The sequence below is a fragment of the Myotis yumanensis genome, unplaced genomic scaffold, assembly GCF_028538775.1.
Source record: "Myotis yumanensis isolate MYYU_CA2020_CCGP unplaced genomic scaffold, mMyoYum1.0.hap1 SCAF_13, whole genome shotgun sequence".
Taxonomy (NCBI): domain Eukaryota; kingdom Metazoa; phylum Chordata; class Mammalia; order Chiroptera; family Vespertilionidae; genus Myotis; species Myotis yumanensis.
Window position 1 is genome coordinate 52636146 of NW_027223764.1, and position 21324 is coordinate 52657469.

Below are 21324 nucleotides of genomic sequence, written 5' to 3' on the forward strand. Positions count from 1 at the left end.
CACCAAGAGTGACCCCAATGTGAACTCTGGACTTTGATGGATAATGATGTGTTGACATAGGTTCATCAATTGCAACAAATGTGCCACTCAGGTCGATAATGGGGAAGACTATACATGAGTAGGCTCAGGGGATATGTGTGAAATCTCTGTACTGACCCCTTAATTTTGCTGTGACCCTAAAACCGCTATAAAAATTGTCTGTTAAAAAATAAATAAATACATGCACCTGAAAGTAGGAAACATCTATGAAGTTTTGTTCCTTGCAGCCCTAGTATCACCAGATTAAAGCCTGAAGGTTAAAATTTTAAATATAAAAATGTCATGCAATACCTCATCCTCAGGGGAAGAACCCTGGGAAGTTCCTCTTTGATCTCTATCTAAAAACAGCCTCAACTTGGAGAGCCAGGCACTGCAGGACAAGAGGAGAGAGAAGTCCTCTCAGAATCGCTCACGCCTCTGTGGATGCCCACAGCTCACACGCTGTTTTGCCCGGCAGGAAACGCTCAGAGCATGGCTACCAGCAACACCTGGAGTCAAACCAACGTTATTAAACTTTTATTAAAATAAAAGTATTAAAAGAAACAAGAACAAATGGACTACATAATACATGGATACCAAAGGCTTTGCCTTTCTCCACACCACACATTAGCTGCTAAGTGGTCATTGCTGTGGCTGGGAAACACAGAAACTAGCCCCCTTCTACCTGGTTTCACCTGACACCCCTCAGCAAGTTCAGGCAACAGCCCTGTGAAACATGCCCTGGTGACACAGGAGCCCCCAAAGGGGAAAGGTGCCCATAAATTTGACTAAGCACCAGGGCTCTCTTTCTACAAGGTCATCAGACATTTCGTGGGGGTGAACATTCACACCGCCATGAAATTAGGTTTTCTTCTCTTCTGCATTCTAGGTCCAAGGAAGTTTCACCGACCAAGTTCCACTGTAGCAAATCTAAAGGCTTCAGTGCACTTGAGTTCCCGTTAATATTCCATGGCTAGTCATTCAGTTGGCTGTGTAAGAAACTTTTACTGAATACCCGCAAATAAAGTCAGTTTCAAAAGTTCAAAATTCAACAAATATTTGTTTGCTTGTTTTTATTGCAAAAATATATATCAGGTAATATGCTTTGTTCTGAGAATGTGGTAAGCAACAACAGAACTCACTGGGGGAGAAACGTACAAATGAAACAGTCGCAAAAATATGCACTTACGAAGCACAAAGTGCACCACAGCCCATGGTGGATAAGAGAGGGCGGGGGTCAGGGAAGGCTGGTGCTGAGATCTAAGGATGAGCTGGAGGCAGGTTTGACACATGCGCCACAGTAGGCAGACATCGCCATGAGAAGCTGAGTAAGACACAGTGACGAGCCCTAGAGCTCATAGCAGATATTTGTACTAGACCTTGAAGAATAAAAAGACTTTCAAAGACAGAGAACATAGGAGGGGGGATTCCAACCCAAGGGAACTGAAGTGCAGTGTTGCCACTTTGTAGTATGATATCTTCTAAATACAAAGAAAGGAGCAGGTGAGGGGTGGGAGTCATCTGGTTCCCATCAGACAGAGAAAATCCTTTCGGTATTGGTATCACTTAACTGAGTGCCAGAGTCCTGCCTGGGTTGGTGATACTGTGCCCTTAAAGGGCCTGCTTGGGGCACAGCCTCGTTCTGGGTCCCTTGCCTGTGTGCTTTGTGCCCTTAAAGTAAGACATTTTTATTCTGTCTTTCATGGAAATGAGCAAAGCATAGGTCCCCAGGAGACAGTGCTGTTGGCCAGCTGGAGACTTAGTACACCACCACCACGAGAGGACACTGAGCCATTTCTCCCAGCTCCTCCCTGCTGGGCAAACTATAAACCCAGCTCACTGTCCAGCTCCACTGAAGATTAGAATATTCACAGAAAGAAGGAGGTTATTGCAGGAGTACTCCCATTAGCAGACCCATCCATTGCTTACAAGCTTCAGTGAAAACCCATTTCATTTCCGTTTTCAGCCGTACTGTTACATAGAGGGGCCATTATGCCAGGATAAATTTAGTCTAAAAAAGGACTGTTTTTCTTTTTTTCCTGAATGAACTGTTTTATTTTATTATTTCTTTTATTATATTTATTGGGGTGATATTGGTGAATAAGGTCAGATGGGCTTCAAGTGGTAAAAGACTGTCTTAATCCTGATCCATTTTACAACTTCCTTCCTTAGCCTGATACATGGAACTATGAACCTGAGAATGACTTCTGTTGAGAAAAGTTGTCTTTCCGTTCTAAGTATAATTTGCATATCTTTGTTTGTTTCATATATATGCACACCCCCCTCCAAATAAACACACCTTGTAACTTGCCTGTTTATACAGCCAGCTGTAGAGCAGATTCAGTGTTCTGAGAGGTCAAGTGGGATCTCAGATGCTTTGATGTGATCAACTTCCTTTCACCTGAGATTAGCTGTGGAAGAAACATAAGTTTCCCCACCTCAGAATCACACTGAGAATCTGAGGTTACCTGCAGGGCACCCGTTTTAAAAGGCCTTGTGTAGCAGAGGAATATAACTTTGAGAGCCATAGAGAAGAGAGGATTTGAAAAACTAGAGAGTGATTGTACTGGTGACTGGGGCCCAGGAAAATAGCATTTCTCTGCTTAGGTAGCATGTCGGTATCTATGGCTCAATGTCTATTTATCACTCAGGGTAGGGAGACTGGGGCACACACACCACTTAAATAAAATGAATCCATATGCCCAACGTGAGTCCTGGGTGGAAAGACATTTTTACTATAAGTGGATGCTTTCTATTAAAATCTTAAAAAATTGGCAGTTGAGTAGTTGAGTAGAGCAGAGAACATAGAATTTGGGCTAAGACAAACCTAGGGTTGAATCTTGACTCTCATATATAGCTCAGTGACCTGGCAATTACATAAATTCTCTCATTGTTATAATAAACCCAACCCCAAGAGCTCAGATCCAGACATGACATTGACCAGTTTCTGCCAAATCCTCTCTGCTAAGCAAAACTACCAGCTTCAGAATGGCTCAAAAGGAGGACTCTGAAAGATGGGTAAGAAGAAAGCGAGCCGCTTGGGTCCCTGACATTTAGGGGAACAGAATGACAGGCAGGGAATCTTGCATCCCATACACAGCAGATGAAGGCAACCCAAATGTGTGCTTCACAACCCCCAACCTAGCAGCCAAAGCCCTCCAGGTGGAGTCATTCCTCCCTGAGATTGGCAGAGGCTCCTCAGACAGCAGGTGAGCCCAACACCATCAGCAAAAGGGAGGGGATCAATTGGGATGACCGTGGGAAAGAAGTAACTGTAAACAGCTGGAGGAAACACACACTCTCCTTCTTCACGGAGAGAAAGAGAAAGAGAGGGAGAGGGAGAGGGAGAGGGAGAGGGAGAGGGAGAGGGAGAGGGAGAGGGAGAGGGAGAGGGAGAGGGAGAGGGAGAGGGAGAGGGAGAGGGAGAGGGAGAGGGAGAGGGAGAGGCAAAGGGAGAGGGAGAGGCAAAGGGAGAGGGAGAGGAAGAGGGAGAGGGAGAAGGAAAGGGGGAGGGAGAGGAAGAGGAAGAGGGAGAGGGAGAAGGAAGGGGGGAGGGAGAGGGAGAGGGAGAGGGAGAAGGAGAGGGAGAAGGAGAGGGACAGGGAGAGGGAGAGGGAGAAGGGGAGGGAGAGAGAGGGGGAGAGAGAAACCCCACAATGGAAGGTAGAACCAGACCAAAAATCAAACCGAACAAAAAAACACCCAGCTACAACAAGCAGTCTGATCTGAGAAGGCTCTTTGTAGACACAATCTAAAATAAGCTCCATATCTGTCCAGAGACACCCTAGCAGTGTGGGGAAGAGAGCTGGGAGGGAACCAGTAGAAGGATTCCCTCCAACAAGAGATACTCAGCAGCCAGGCCTGACCAACCCCTTCACACCTCAGACAGCACAAGCAGGACCAGTGGGAACCCCATGGCCATGAGAAAAACCAAGCAAATCAAATCGCATTCCAAAGACTCAGTAAATTAAACTGCCATTGGAACCACAGTCCACATGCCAGAACCTGCGTGCAAAAACTAAACTGGGTGATTATGTGCAAAAATAAAAAATTTAAACAAGACCTTAAATCTCCTAACAAAGTAGGCAAAGTGTCTAAGGCACAGTTTAATATCACTCATCACACAAAATATCATAACTTGATTAAGAAATCAATGAATGGATGCCAATACCAAGATGAATCAGGTGATGGATTATTAGACAAAGATTTTAAAGCAGACATCATAAAAATGCTTCAACAACCAATTATGATTTCTAGTGCAACAAAAATATCAATATCTTAGCAAGGAACTAGAAATTATGTTTTAAATAGAACTTACAGAATTGAAAAATACAATAACAGAATTAAATTCAGCCCCAGGATTTTGTGTATTTTTTTCTTCAGTTTTAAATAAGATGCTGCACATCAAAATACATAACATGGTCCCTATTACAAAATAAACCCAGTGAATCTTAAAATAGTTCCTTTTAAGTAAATCCTACAAATTTACCCCAAAGAAATGCTATATCCTTATAGCTAATCACAGATTGAATTGAAAGAGCCATTTCAACTTCAACCCAAAAAAAGATGTTTTTCCTAAACTATGCCTCAAAATTAATTAATCAGCAAATAGTTACTAAGCAAATTTATGAAATTTTATTCATCCTTAAATTAATAATTTGATATTATCATAACTCCTATTTGAGGAACCAACTACCTCATTCTATACAAATAGGAGCAGGGACAATAGTCTTGCACGCCCAATGTGATTACCACTGGGAAGCTCATGGTCCAAGCCTTCATGGTTCCTTCAGAGCCGGGTTTTTCCTGCCCATCTCCCCTCACCCACCCTCTCTGCCAAGTCCAAGCATGGGCCCCCAGCCATCCAGTGAGGCTTGAAAGGCCATGATCTCAGGGCCTGTACAGCAGCCCTGGAGGTCGCATTCTCCCCACTGCAGGTGCTGATGCCTCTCCAGTGTGGCATGTGAGCAGGAAAGGGGTCTCAAACACATTACAAAGATCCCCGTCATCTTCCAGGATTGGGAAAGTTTGTCCTCACCCAGTCAGGCCAAGCCAGCAATTTCTTAATTTTCAGCAATTTCTTAGAATCTAAAATTTCAAATTCAATTGATCCCCTCACCTTTGCTGATCTGTAGGTCATTTGATGTTTTTGGATTTAACACTATAGAAATCCAGAACAAAATAAGGAATCAGACTCTGTCATCCGATAGCACTCATTGGTGAAACAGTTAATTATGTTATAATCTGTAATCATTTGAATTCAAGGACTAAGGGAGGGCAAAATTTCAGGGAGGTTGAGTAGCTACTGCCACAGACCAGTATGAGAGGCATAAAAAAATCAAGGATTGTGGCATGAAATGATTTTTATAATCAGCATTAGATGTGTTTATAAAAGATAAAAGTAACTCGTGGCACATACTGAAAATGTGGGGTTTGTTTTAAATGCAATCCAAATGTAATGCAGCTAGGATTGAAATAGCTAAAATTAAACTAATATTTTGAAAGAGGGGGTGGAGAGCTATAATATCACCTAACCCCACAATTTCACCAGTATTTTGTATGGAAATTAGTATTTTTATTGGAAAATTAAATCCTAGGAATCAGAATGAAGAGGTGGTACAGTAACAATCAATCCCGAGACTGGAACCCCTAATGGTATCAGAGAAAAGTGGGTGATCTTTCTCCCTTGCTAGTTGGACTAGAGTACTTGGAGTGCCACTGAAATAAGCATTTCCGAGGTCCTCAGGAGAGGATGAGATATGGCAGAAAGCTTTATTTGCCTAGAATGACACCTCTGGCTTTCCAAAGTCTCATTCCAGTCATAGGAGTATAGCTGGGGTCTCGGTAAGGCTAAAGGCAAAGCCGGTGTCCAGAGTTTCTGTTCCGTGATGCAGCCGGGTCCAGTTCAGCATCAGGCTAGTTACAGTCCATTAGTCCATTAGTCCATTGTGTGTGAGGGTCCGCATGGCTGTGGGCCCCGTGGGGGAATGCCCAGAAGCAGGAGCGAGAGAACCCCACAAACACGGAGTCAGGTGCAACCCGCCAAGAGAAAACAAGAGAGCAAACTCTTTGTTTAGGAAATTACATATTCTAAATTTCATGCCCTTTCAGTGGCCACACACATTCTGGCCAGTGACCTGTTTCTGGTGTGACGGATGGCAGGTACCTTCCCAAGGTCACCCCTACCTTACTGGGCATGCGTCTATATCTAATCTCCTCCCTGTCCAATTCCTCACCCCAGCAATCTGCAGGGTATAGACCAGTGACTCCCTGAGGAGCGTAAAGCTTTAGCTTCCTGGTGGAGCTGCCCATATAACATGCTTAGAATCTTTGGTCTTTCCTTTGCTCTTTTCCTGTTATTAATAACGAGGTTAATTGCAACAGCATCACTAACATTGACTGAACGCTCTCTGTCGTTTCGTCAGGTGAAGTTATTTATTCCTGACATCCTCAAAGGGCCTATAAGCATCCTCACTCCTAGAGTTTTCATTGTATTTGGTTGCATTCCCTGTGTCTTCTCGTTCCTTACTAAGATCCCTCTGTACCTGCAAACCTAGACATAGAGTCGGGTGTCAGCATTTCCCAGGGGCCAATAGCAATGTCAGACCTAAGAGAGAAAACATATTCCCCAGGAGAACTGAAAAGCTTTGTCTATCTATATCTGCTCAATTAGGTAAATAAGTGTAGGCAAGGGTTCTAAAGTTGCCAGGCTATGGAGAAACAGCATAACTTTAAATCCCACTTAATATGTCTTTAACACATTTTGAAGTATTTCTGAATCCAATGTTTTAGCACAAGCAGCAGGAAGTTGCTCTAATTAGTTGCTTGGTTGATGAACTGAAACGTGGGTTCAACAAAGGCCCACACTAAATGAAGTTAAGATGCCAGCAATTTCTTAATGCATGATGAAAGAGGGACTCCAGAGACTTACAGAGGTATAAATATTGGAGTGGATTTAATATGTGCAATGCCCCCTGTCCAAACCCAGCTCTTCTCTCAAGGTCATGGACACTCATAGGAACTATTGTGGCTAAAGTACTTTCCTTAATTTCAGAGGGAATAACACAATTATGCATGGCTAAGGCCAGGCAGTGATTACCACAGCCAGGGGACTTTAGGGGCCAAAACCACAGCATTAGGGGTCAGAATGATCTGCTGTGAAACTGTCTTTGTGGGGGATAATAAGTAAATGGGCGTCCCCTTAAGTTCCTCATGTAATGAAGGGAAAGAGAAAATTAAGTAAATTAAGTAAGTAATAATAAGTAAATTAAGTTCTACAAACATAGGGCAACCAAGAGAGTCCTAGTTCCTCATATATAATACCCCAATCCGAGCCAAGTCAAAGACGCCAAGGTTTATTGAATAAAGGGGAGGCTGAGTAACATTGAAAAAAGCTCTCCAACCACATCAGCACAAAAGCAATGAATCTTAATCCTAACCTCGCATGAGGGGGCCTGTGGCCATTTTTTGGATAATTGTGCAGTGGGGGAAGGGAAATATCTGATTCTTCAGATTTCATTAAACACTGGTTCATGGCATAACGCTCATTTTTTGGCTCCTTGATAACCCTATGTCCCACCATTACTAGGACCTGGTTCTATTATCCTCCGTTGTTTTATCCTAACATTCTCTACATATCCCTTACAGAACCAATAAGAACCTGTACATATGCCAGATCCAGAGTACTTACTGGGAATAACTGTCCTCAACAGTTAGTAAAGCGCACACATTGGCTTCTTGACACCTAGAGTAGGGTCCCAGTGGAAGCATCTGACCATAATATAATGTAAAGTCCAGAGCCGTACCCCTGGGGTACTGCAGAAATGTGTTCCACCATTGAAAACTGGGGCAGGAGGTGATGATCCAGGTTGTTAAACCAAAGAGATGGATCTTAAAGAATTACAGTACAAACCATTATCAGATGGTGACTGTACCTATAGCTATCTGGTTGTCCCAGGCTATTGGTCAAGCCTTATGCTCCACTGGGTCCAATGATTCTAAAGTGCTTGTGGAAGATGAAAATGCTTCATAGAACCCAGATCAATCCGCACCAAGAGAAGAACAACAGAAATGCAAGTTTGGGAGAAAATATGTATCTGTTTGATTTTTGAATAATAGCTCTTGACTTTCTATTGGGTTTTAGTGGAAACTCAACACCCAATCATGGAACACCAGACAAAGATGAAACCAGGCTTTCCATCATGAAGTGAGAGTCATCTGACCCATCGGGCCACAAAGCCAGGTATTCCTAGCAGCACACCATCATTAATTAGAGGTGGAATACAAAGCACTAGCCCAACAAGTCACAGCAAGTTGTAGGAGCAAGTCTTGCATACTACCTGAGTGCCTACTCCTTTGTTCTACTCTTGTGCCCTTGACCCACACCCAGGGCCTCATTGAGAGCTTTCCATGACCTTTAACTGGGAAGCAGTAAAGCAGAACCAGGCTTTCAAGTGCCTCTACACAATGTATGGAAACTAGGCCACACTGAAGTTCTGTGGCATTACAGCTTCACTCAAGGGCTCAAGAAGGTGGTGAATAAATAGTCACCCAGTGGTTAGAACTTCGAGGGGTACATGTTGGTCACCATGCCTGGAAAAATAGAAAAGCTAGGAAGTGGTTAATAGTTTAGCTGAATGTCAGGGACCTTGAAAAAATGTAATTACCTGATTTGTGAAAAGGACATAAGGAAGGCATATGTGGATAGAGCTCTCAAAAGAAGCCCATTGAGCGAGAAAATCTGTGTCCCATGTGAATTACATAAAAGAAAAGAAATTACTGAAAGGGATTTTAGTCATCCATTGGGTATTCTTTACCCAATTAAATTATTGATCTAATTCTCCTTCTCCTTCAGCTACCACAGCACTGAGGCTCATTAACAAAGTGGGCAAGGTAACAATTGGGAAAGTGATGCATGAATTTTAAAAATGAACTATTCTTCACTAGGCTAACCTGATTATTGGTCCTTTTCTACCATTTTCTGTTAGCACCATCATCCTTGAACTCATGGAATGCCTATTCTCCATTGTGATTTTACAGGCAATAGTGCATCTTTAACAAAGACTCGTTTTTCAGTGAAATAAGGGAAACATTTCTTATAAGCCCATTGTTATTACTTGTACCATCCGACCTGGCATGACTCATATGACACTTCATGGGATTTGATCATTTAACAGGTGAAGTCCAATGGGACAGTGGAGCATGATCGGGAGCAGCAGAGATTCCAGGTGATAACATAGACTCCGCAGACGAGGCAGAAGGTGTGGGCACCTCAGCAACTGGCCTGGCAGCCAGGCACACATGCCTTCGTCGATCAGAATACCATGGGCACAAGTCAGTGAGGCAGGGAGCTCAGCCCAGAATGGCAGCAGAGATGGCAGCTGCATCACCCACATCTGCAGGCTTAGAGGCTGCACACTGGGAGGCCAGTTTGCCTTTTTCCTGGGCCCTTATCTGCACCTCTGCACACACATTAACTTCACCTCAGCACCAGGAGAAGACGGCCTGCACTCTATGCTAAACTTTGTCAGTGAGGTGTTACCAAGTGAAAGCATAGCCATGGACGCTGCCTATCAGGGAGTTATTCGGATTCTGCAAAGAACTTAGAATCTCCTGTGTGGGAAGCTTTTCAACTTTACGAAGCAAATAGAAATTAGATGCGAAGATAGTGGCTTTGCACAGAACACTGCTTTCAAATGAAGCTGCAGTTGAACCAATTATTGATGAGGAAGACAATTTTAAAATGAATTTTTTTAACTTAAAATACAATGATGAAATGTATAAACAGCATTTGAATTATAGATACAGCATGAAGCCACTTTCAGCTTCTTGTTCGACCTCCCATACGTTACAGAAAATGTCACAGGAGACATTAAAATGCAATTGCACGAATTTACATTTAAAATAAAATTCAGATTTACACAAACTGACCTTAGAAAAATTGCTACATAATAGCAACTTTGGATCTACTAAAACGTATACTTTGAAAGAATTTATCAGAAAATCTTTTCCATGTTGTAAACAGTCTATAAAATACTCTTAAGAGCTCCAGTAATAGTTGCATCAGCATTTCTTTCTCAAAATTAAAAAATTATCAAAAGTCATTTGTCAAGTAAACCTTGCATTTGCCAAGAATTACAGGTGTTGCCTCCGCTGGTTAGTTCAGTTGGTTGGAGCACCGTCCCATGCAATGAAAGGTCCCTGGTTCGATTCCCAGTCAGGGCACATGCCTAGGTTGTGGGTTTTAATCCCGACTCCAGTTGGGGCACGTGCAGGAGGCAACCAATCGATTTTTCTCTCTCACATCGATATTTCTCTCTCTGTCTCTGTCTCTCTCTTTCTTTCTCTCTCTCTTCCTCTCTCTCTCTCTAAAAAAGTTAAACTTATCCTCAGGTGAGAATTTTAAAAAATTAGTTACAGGTGTTGTTTCAAGTATATTGATTGAAAATGAATTTACTTTTAGTATAAATTTTAATGACCTTAATAAATTACAAACAACCCAGAAAATATAGTATAATCAATTGCGATGTCACCTTGATTAGTAGCATTTTTTGTCTTATATAAATTTATGGTCCCAAAATATTTTTGCAACTGACCTTTATGTTGTTACTCATGTATCACTATTACCTTTATAGCATTTCTAAAATATTTTTAAAGAAAAAGCTTCAATTTTTGGTGGTACTTTTAACCATCACTTTTTCTGCTTTATAAACAAAGGCCCACAGTTTTCATTGTTTCCTGCCCCCATCAATTATGTAGCCTCTCACAGGCACAGCGGTCTCCTTCTCTTTCCCACCGGAGTGCAGATGTGACACCGAGAGGCACAGCGGTCGCTTTGGAATCATATTAGGAATAAAGGTCAGAATGACAAGCAGAGCCTCTGTTCTTGGTATTGCCTTTGAACTGATACATTGGTCCTGAACTGCCACCTCTACATTCACACAAGAATAAGATGATCTGAGCTATTGTTTGTTCTCTTTTCCGTAATGTCTAAATCAGTTCATATGTAACCTCCTCAGAGGGAAATTCTCTGATCTATTCAAAAGTTCCCTTCTTACTGTCATATTCATCCTATTACCACTTATAATATGCATCACTGCCTTAACTGAGCTTTTCTTTGTTTGCCTGATTGTCTCCTCTAAATTATATTGTAAGCCTCATAAGGGCAGAAATACTTTGTCTTATTTAGCACTATACACCCAGAACCCTGACACAAAATGTCTAGTGGAGAGATGTTTATTGAATGAGTAGGTGAATAAATGATTCAATAAAAGGCAACTCAGCAAAGAAAACTGGCTCAGACCACAAAATAGGAAAGGGAAAAATACCTTTCAATTATTTCTTCATCAGTGAGCACAAAAGACCATTTTTCTCCAGGTCCTTGCAAGTATAAATTATTGTGAACCGTAAGTTACCTTGTGTTAGCTGGTGAGAATATGTCTCACTTAAGCCCAAAATGTACAGAACTGGGTTTCCATGAAGGCAGAGGTCGTCCATTTTTTCTCCTCAAGAGTCGGGCTAGTTGTCGTCATGCCACCAGACTGTCCACCCCACCTGACACTGTAACAAGGCCCCCCAGGTCCAAATGCATCATGACCATGGAGTTAACGCCATGATGCAGGAATAAAAAGCCAATTACTAGCTCTACTCTTTCCTCCCTGCGACAAAAGAGCTCTCACCCACATCCAGCTTCCCCTGCATGCATATGCGCCCTCTTCATTCCTCCATCACCTGGAGATGTGTTTTCCAATCATCTTATTACTTCAATATGTGTCTTTGCTTTGAATACATGGTTCATTTTATCTCCACATCCTACCAGTATCTCCTTGCTACCTCCATTTAATTGAGGTCCCATTCCTCTTCTTAAAATTGTATTTTTCCACATTCACATTAAAAAAAGGTTCTCTTCCCATCGTAGGCCAGGGTCATCTCTCCAAGTGGCAGAATCACTGTTAATTTCAGGTATGGCTACAAACCCCAGGGCTTTCCCATCACCCCAGGTCAGCCACATGCCAGTTGGCAAAGCATTTTGAGCATATGAGGGTAACCCTTGAAACTATGTCGAGGTCATCGAACATTCTGATTTAGTAATTAGTGATAGCAACATACAAATGCAATCTGAAGTCCTGAAAATATATTCTTTGAATGAAAGATAAGCTTTCAAAAACACACACACACACACATAAAAACCAGTGACAATAATGAGGATAATAATGATCATGATATTAACAAGTATCTCAAATCTCATATATTCAATATTTTATAGGAAAACAAGATCCCAGAACAAAATGTGTTGGTTTTTCCTTCATTTATTCAAAGAACAAAATTCTATGAGATCTAAGAAGGCACATGATAGTGCACATGTATTTAGTGGGGTGATTCACAGTTTCTTATAATTCCCATGCTCTTCCTATCCATTTTCTTCTTAGAATTTCCCTGGAAAGGGAATAGATCATTTTCAACCCAATTGTAAGGTGATAAAGTTGAGATAAAATAAGTTTAAATGACTTGCCCAAGGTTCTTTATGTTCATGTTCCTGCCTCCCACCATTATGATGAAACGCCTTGCTCAACGTAAAAACTCCCTGGGGTATAATCAATTTGAATTTGATTATCACCATGTTCTCTGTGACTTTTGTTTAATTTGAAAGTCTTTCTCATAGAACAGTCTCCCACCCTAGTGTGTAGCAGAATGTATGAGGACACAGAAAATAGATAGTAACAATAAGACAAGGCATTGCCATGGATCTAATTTCATGAGCACTCAGAATTCTAGAGATAACCCCTGCTGTCCCTAGGCACTAATATACAGTAATCCTATTTGACAGATTAAGTCCAAAAGTTTGTGAACTGAAAGAAGAAACTCGTAACTCTGGGACAAAACAAAATCAATAGAGTTCTAGTCAAACACTTCAACCACCCACAGGAGCAATAACAAATGTTCAGTTTTATTTAAGAAAACTAAAAGGCTGAAACAGCAATGTAAATATCCTAATACATTAAATTCCTGGTTTTGAAAAGGCAGGAAACTAGTAACTGAATAAGGCCTGGTTGAGAGAAGCTTTTCTTAAGCTTTCATGACTCTGAGACCATTGGAAATCCAGGCCCAGAAGTGTTGCTTGAACACAAACATGCCAGGATCATCGGTAGTAAGTGGGCAAATCACTCACTCATCAATTCAATGAATGAATATTGTCTGATAACAAATTTTGATCTATAAATTAAGAAAGGCCTGCCCAAACCAGTTTGGCTCAGTGGATAGAGCATCAGCCTTCGGACTCAAGGGTCCCAGGTTAGATTCCAGCCAAGGGCATGTACCTTGGTTGCGGGCACATCCCCAGTAGGGGGTGTGCAGGAGGCAGCTGATCAATGTTTCTCTCTCATCAATGTTTCTAACGCTCTATCCCTCTCCCTTCCTCTCTGTAAAAAATCAATAAAATATATTTTTAAAAAAATTAAGAAAGGCCTTAGACCCGTGGACGGCAAACTGCAGCTCATGAGCCACATGCGGCTTTTTGGCCCCTTGAGTGTGGCTCTTCCTAAGCCTTAGGAGTACCCTAATTAAGTTAATAACAATGTACCTACCTATATAATTTAATTTTAAAAAATTTGGCTCTCAAAAGAAATTTCAATCATTGTACTGTTGATATTTGGCTCTGTTGACTAATGAGTTTGCCAACCGCTGTCTAAGGCTTAGACAAATCTAGTTGAATTTTCTCAAGGCAATTCAAAAGAGAAGTGTGCTCAGACTGAATGTTTTCTACTTTTTGTTTTTTCCTTCCTTAAAATGTTATTTTTATTATTTTTAAACTAATTGATTCATTTGTTGAAACTCAATTAGAGATAATCTTGTAATGATGACATGGATGAGAATGCAGCAATGTACTAGATAATCTGGTGTAAATTATTGAATTAGGATTGGCAAAACTTCTATTGCCTTAAAATTGAGGTGCCAGCACCACCAGTGCCTTACACAGAGCATGCGTAGCTGTGCAGAGAATAGAGATGAGCATGTGTCGGTGTGGGACTGCATGTCAGCCCAGTCTGAGAGACTCCAAAGTGAAAACAGCTGTCTGATCAAATTAATCTTCCTTGAATTGATGAAGTTTGGATGAATTCCTTGGAACTGTGGTAAATGTCTTCACCACTATCATTAAAAAAAGCTATCAGTTAGAAAATTAGAAGGAAAGATTCAGTGATTAATCCTACAAATAATTAGTATTTTCATTTTCTAGAGCAAACTAATAAATCTAAGAAATGTTCACATCTTTTCCAGGCTAAAGCATTTGATCAGAGTTGATAAATTAATTCAATCTACTTGTTAATTCTTTAATGAAAAAGGCAGGTTTTTTTCTGTCAAATCGAATTCATTCAGTCCTTTACTCATTCATTCTGCCAACATACTAGTTTAGGAGCATCTACCAAGTGCCAGGCCCTGGACTTGTTACCGTGGAGATGGGTAAAGTTATCTTCCCTGTAAGGTGCTCATGTTTTGTGGGTCAGACAGGTGCATAAGCAGAAAATTTCCTAACAGTGTGGTAAGGACAGTTGTAGAAATCTGCACAAGGCATCATTAAAGCCTTAAGGAAGGGGTCCAGGAAAGAACCAGCCAGAAACACTCCCCGAATGCAGAGATATGTGGTGTGCAGGCTGAATTCCCAAGATCTATTAGCTCAGCTAGAAACCCGGAAGTTATGCTTCTTTTTTTCATCAATTCAGTACTAGCAATGTCATTGTCAAGATAGGTCTTCAACCTATTGAATCTTCTTTACATCATGGCAACATTACTGCAAGCAACTATTATTTCTAGGCTTTGTTCAAATCATTCTCCATGAGTCTACTGGAGAACATTTTTATATGGCCTATGCTTCTCATGGCAGGGTTCTACATAATAAACCTGACCCCTATCCATACAACCTCCTTCATAACAGGGCCTTCTTCCACTTGTCCATTATGCACCATCTACACTAACTTCTTTATGGTCATAGGAGGAATCAAGTTATTTCCTGTCTTAGAGATTTGAATTCTTCCCTTTCACTCTTCAGCTGGTTAACTCTATGCATATTTTAATTCCAAGCTTCAATATTACTTTCTCAGAGAGGCCTTGACATCCAGGTCAAGATTAGGTCCTTTTTTATAACCTCTCATTACACTTGACTTCTCTTCATAGAACACCAAGTATGACTCAGAATCCCTAAAAAGATGTGCTCAAATTGTACTAGAATTCTTTGTTTTGATGAGATAAAATTAATTTTGTTTCCATCTACTCTCTCAGGCAAATGAGAAATTCAACTTTAGTAATCCTTGGGAATTTTCAAAGGGGTTATAACAAGTATTAAGGTAATTGCATAGCACCAGGGATTATAGAAAGCTTTTCTGGCTTTTGGCCCCCTGTGCACACAGGTTAGTATTGAGATACTCATGGCTCAAGTTCATGTGGTCAATGTTTTCTAGTTTCAGAGACAACTGCTTCTGTGCCATGCTCCTACAGTTCCCTGGGAGCACATGGCTAGGTGTGCCATGAAACCATTTTTCTAAGGACTTGCTATTTTCTTGAAGTCCCAATGTTTTAGAACCACTGTCGCTCTCATTTTCCTAGTCAAGAATCTTACTTCCTTATTGCATTAACCCCAAAGCTGTACTATCTGAACCTGCTGGAGGAAATCTATTCGGCGTTACTGACTTGCCCATAAGTTCATGGACACAAATCTTATATTGGTCTCAACACTGTTTAGCAACCCTAGCAAGTCTCTCTAGTGAGCTTGCTTTCTTGTTGTCCAAAGTATCTCCTTCATGCCTTCTGTACTTTAATCACCTCCTTATCCTCATACTCCTCCCCCCTCTCAACTAATGATTCTCTTCATACATCATTAGGAAAAGTAATCCATACATCATTTATAAACCAAATTTATAAACCTGCTTGAATCTATTGTTTTCTATCTTTTTCTTCAATCCTATTGCAAATCAGGACATTCCTTAGTTCCTATTAATACAAAATATCTACCTGTCCTCTAGATTCTTTTACTTCTTGCTGCCTTTAGGAATTTTCTTCATCAGCTATACATTCTCTGTTGCACTACCAATCTCTCTCCTCACCTGAATTATTTTCATCAGCATTCAAAATCGCTTATTATTTTCCATTTGGAAGTTAAAAATAACTCTCCTTTTCCACCCATCACCTAATTTCTGATTCCCTTCATAGCCCCATCTAAATGTTCTATTTCCTTTAGTTACCCATTTCCCATTGATACCTCATCTCATATCATCCAGGTTCCTGCCTTTATCATTTAAACAAAAATGTTCTAGTGAAAATCACCAGAAAACTCCATGTTGCCAAATCTTATTGACATTCTATTTTTTTTATATAAATCCACTTTTCTTTTCTTTTTTTTAATATATATTTTATTGATTTTTTACAGAGAAGAAGGGAGAGAGATAGAGAGTTAGAAACATCGATGAGAGAGAAACATCGACCAGCTGCCTCCTGCACATCTCCTACTGGGGATGTGCTCGCAACCCAGTTAGTTACATGCCCTTGACCGGAATCGAACCCTGGACCTTTCAATCCACAGGCCGATGCTCTATCCACTGAGCCAAACCGGTTTTGGCTCTTATTGACATTTTAAACCACATTTTTACTCAATCTCTCAGAATCAGTCAACACTAAAAACACCCTACATTTTTACTTTATTAATAACAGTCCTAGTTTTCCAAAAATCAGTCCTGGCCATGACTTTTTAGCTACCTTTTCAGGTTTATCCTCTGTCAGTTATATAAATGTTCATACAAATGTTTTTCAGGCCTTGAGTAGACAATCACTACAGAACCCATTTCTCAGAGGTGACTGAGTCCCTGGAGCAAGGTCTGTCTAACCAGAAAGGCATTGGTTGTTCTGGGGTTAGAACCTCCAGTAGTCATAATGCCAAGAGCTCCACTAGTACAATTGATATGACTTTTGGTTCATTCTGAGGTGAAAGACTTAATAATGGAGTTTATTAATTACCATTCTAGTGGCTAATGACCTTACTAGCTCTGTGTCAAACATGTTTAGGATAGACTAATATTTCCATCTTGGCAGTAAGGCCCATTCATTAACAGGAAAGTCTCACCTTTAAGGGTCTCTTACTCTGTGTTCCTACTTCTCTGAAATGCCCATAGTTGAAGTCAGCTACAATCTAGAACAGCTAAAATAAATGATAAATTTAGTTCACTTGACTTTTAATATGTTGTCCTTACCAAACCCCCAAGATTACTTAGCAGAACCTTCCTGCAAAAGCCCTAATCTCTGTTGCATGTGTGGCTGTGCCCAAATGACCATAATCCTGAAAATGTTGGCCCATTCAACATCACCTACTGTAACAGTGCTCTGTTGAATGCAGCAGAGACACACATGGTCTCTGTGTTCAGCGTGCTCCTGAGATTTCCAAGGTCACACATGAGGGAGCTCTGGGGAAGGTGTTATTTTTAGAAGTCATGTTGTCAGTCAAGGAGGTCTAGGATTCAGGGTTATCCCAGTGATTCAACAGCCCTCCACTAGCCTTCACTTGCCATGGCTGTCTAGTTAAAAATTTGCATATGACCCTGAGACTTCCAGTAGTCCCACGACAAAATTATGAACACCTGAAATACCTTTTCCACAACCACAGTGTCTCCAGGATTGTTATAAGCTCACCCAATCCCTTGAAGCAACTAAGAAACAATGGCTCTGAAATTTATATTACACTTTGCTGTCTCAGAATAACAGATTACAACTGTGTAGGAGTTACTGAATTTTTAATGCTAGAACTGGCTGTGAAGAAAGAATATATTTGCAGTTCTATATTTTTTTCTTTACATATTTTGATGCCTGAATTCTGGTTCAGAAAAGACCTGAAGAGGAACTGACCTAGAAATTTCTATAGCTTGCCAATCTCTGTGGACCCCTGCGCCATGTGTTTTCAAGGTGACTCAATGAACAGTAGATAAACACTGAATGATTGTGGATTAGAAAAACACAAAACACGGGTTCAATCACGGTGAAAGAAGGAATCAGCAACAAACGTAAATGTGTGTGAGTTTGTTCAGAGGAGCCAAAAAAAAACCAACCTCAGAAATAAAGTGAACGTCTTCAAGAATTAGTATGTGAACAGGAAACTATCAATTGAGGTTTGGAACTGAGATACTAGAAAGTAAAAAGGGAAAACTAATAATTTAAATAACAGATGTTTTCTCTGTTTTCAAAACCTGTTGGAAAAGACCTTCCAACCCAGAAAGTATAAGTATTGGCCCTCTATACAACAGAGGAGGGAAAAGTCCAGTCTAGGCAGCAAGCTTGAGTTGTGAGCTGAACCTGCATGAAAGAAGAAAGGTCTTAACAGAGGAGAATAAAAAGAGAACAGGGAGGGGGAAAGGAAGAGTTTTTATAAATATAACCTGTAAGGAGTTGGGGCTACAGTCGAGTAACAGAGCTGACTCAGGCCTTCTAGAACATGAGAGGTGAAGGTAGACAAAAGTTGGGGAGAGGAACAAATGATAGAGCTCACTCCAACTCTCACCAAAACCTGAAGGTCCAGTTTCTGGAACAGCAGCAATACACACTAAGACATGTAGAGGGAAGATACCTGTGTAGCTGGTTTGAGAAAGTATTTTTCTGTGGAGGTATGATTTATTCAGCCAGGCTTTAATTTCTTTGGAAAAGGTAAATTGTCCTTGCAGGGGCACAGGCTCAAATTATTTTTAAAGTGTCACAAAGAATTTCAGCCAGGTTACAGTGCTATCATCTGGTGCCCATTGTTCAACTCTCTGATGAGTTTGATTATTTTTTTTAATTTATTTTTAATTGAATTTATTTGGGTGACATTGGTTCATAAAATTATACAGGTTTCAGGTATACAATTCTGCAATACATCATCTGTATATTCTATTGTGTGGTTATCACCCCAAGTTCCGTCTCCTTCCATCCCACTTCTTCCCCCTTTACCTTCTTCCACCTCCTCCTCTGATGAGATGATTTAAATGAAGAGGATGCATCGAATGTGAAATGAGATAAAGTCATGAATGAATTTCAGCCTGGTATAGATTGTGGCTTTGTAATTATGTGATGTCCTAAAGAAATCTATGTCAAAAGCTTATAGGGCAACAAGACACACTTATAACTGTCTTAAGTTCTGAACAATTTCCCTACCAAGGGGAGTGTAACAAAGAAGCAGGCTCTTTCTCTAAAGCAGTAACCACACCCTCAGGATGACCACAGAATTGGCTCTGAAGTCCATTAAGTTAACAAGAGAAATGAGAAAAAGAAGGAAAATATTTTCCCTTAGAAGCCCAAGGTTTCTCTGCACCATTGTTTAGTTTCAATAACCAATGTGAAAGTTACATTTTAGGATAACTTATTGGCCATACTCATGGTTAAAGCAAAATGTTGGTATGGTCTTATTTGCAAAGTAAAACATTTGCCTTTAGCTTCTTCAACTGCACCTCTTTATGAATGGATTGAGAAAGCCATATACATGATTTTGCTGAGCCCACACAAAAGTTGGGGTAGGCATGATCAGATGTACATTTTGGAAGCATATCTGGGGCTGCAATATGAAGGATAAATTAAATGTGAAGAAGTAACTGGCAGGGGGATGAGTTAGTGAATAAGTTAGACTGAGGCTCAGAACTAGAAATTTTCACTATCTTTTGTGTGTACACATATTTTAAGGATTTGTTCTAAAGTTTCCTCAAGCTCTAAAATTGTCCCTATATTGACATATGAAATAAATGAAGCTATAGGGAGTTGGCTAAACAAAATTTACACTACTCTTGTTTTTGTAGACTTTAATAACATGCTTTGGGATCCCCTGCTACCTCACCGCAGACTAAAGTGTAGCTCTGTGTGGTTCAATTCCCTATGCAAATCTCTCTATCCTCTGGTCCTCTCTCCCTGCAGTGAATTCTCTCTCTCTCTCTCTCTCTCTCTCTCTCTCTCTCTCTCTCTCTCTCTCTCATCTCCCAGCTTCCCCCAACTCACCTGAAACGTTTATTTTACATATGGAAGGCAGTGCTGGACGTAGAATCAAGTTGTAAGGGAAGGCTTTTATGTTGAGTTTTCATTACCTTTTTTAATACTGCCTACAGATTAGTGGATCTTTGGGGCTACTTAATTATATTCTAGTCTTTCTAAGTCATCAGTATTGTGATGTATGTCAACATTTTCTAGCGAAACAGAACCAACAAGATATATAGAGATATACAAAAGAGGAGATTTATTACAGGAATTGGCTCACATAACGATGGACGCCAAGAATTCCCACAACTGCCAACTGCAAACTGGAGAACCAGGAAACCGGAGGTCTGAATCCAAAGACCTGAGAACCAGAGAAGCCAATGGCAAGGGCAGTTGAAACAAAGGAAGCAAATTTGCTCTTCTTTCACCTTTTTGTTTATTAAGGCCCTCAAGGGATTGGGCCATATTCACTCACACTGGTGAAGACGCTCTTCTTCACTAAGTCTACTAACTCAAATGTTAATCTCTTCTGGAGACACCCTCACAAACACACTCAGAAAAAAGTGTTTTACCAACTATTTGGACATGTCTTAGCCCAATCAAGTTAAACAAAATCCGTCATCAGAATGAGCACAGGAGCGTGCTCGCTTCGGCAGCACATACACTAAAACTGGAACAGTAGAGAATAGCCTGGCCCCTGGGCAAGGATGACACACAGATTTGAGAATAGGAGAACAACTCACATTCTCTGTGTACACAGATGCACACTCCGTCTTTTGGGGAAAGACTTACCTTAGATTGGATTCACTCAGGCATTGATTACACACCCACCGAAAGTAGGAAGCTAAAAGCAACAATAATGACAATCCTATGACAACTTCTCACATTTCTGATATTTAAAAATTGTGGTGTTTTGCAATGAATTATATTATTTGTTTGCCAAAACAACCCTCTGTAACGGCTTCACTGATCTGGAAACTGGGGCTCAGAGAAGTTGAATTATCTGCCTAATGTAACACAGCTCAAGGTGGCAGATCTGGGATTTAGTCCCATGTCTCCTGGCCCCAATCCAGTTCCTTTCCCCTCCTCCACCCGAGATAAATGAACCTGTTTATAATTTTGAAAGCTAGGGAATTATTCACTTTGTCTCATTTCCTTCGTTTTTCCTAAATAGTTTCATTAGCAAGCACTCTACTTAGAAAAATTTTCCAGTTTGCAAAGCTTGTTATACTCCTCAGTATTCATGCAACATGATGATTTTCCTGCAAGACTGAATAATCTCTGTATTCAGTGTGTTCACCTATGCTGAGTCGGAGAGAAAAAGGCACCTTTCAGTGG

At 40.7% G+C, this 21324-nt stretch overlaps 1 non-coding gene across 1 annotated transcript; it reads left to right on the forward strand.

Moving 5' to 3' along the window:
* The first annotated feature begins 20626 nt into the window (after positions 1 to 20626).
* On the forward strand, positions 20627 to 20728 carry LOC139022283 (U6 spliceosomal RNA). Its single transcript, XR_011473661.1, has one exon. It is a non-coding gene; the product is annotated as a U6 spliceosomal RNA (small nuclear RNA).
* Positions 20729 to 21324: the final 596 nt, after the last annotated feature.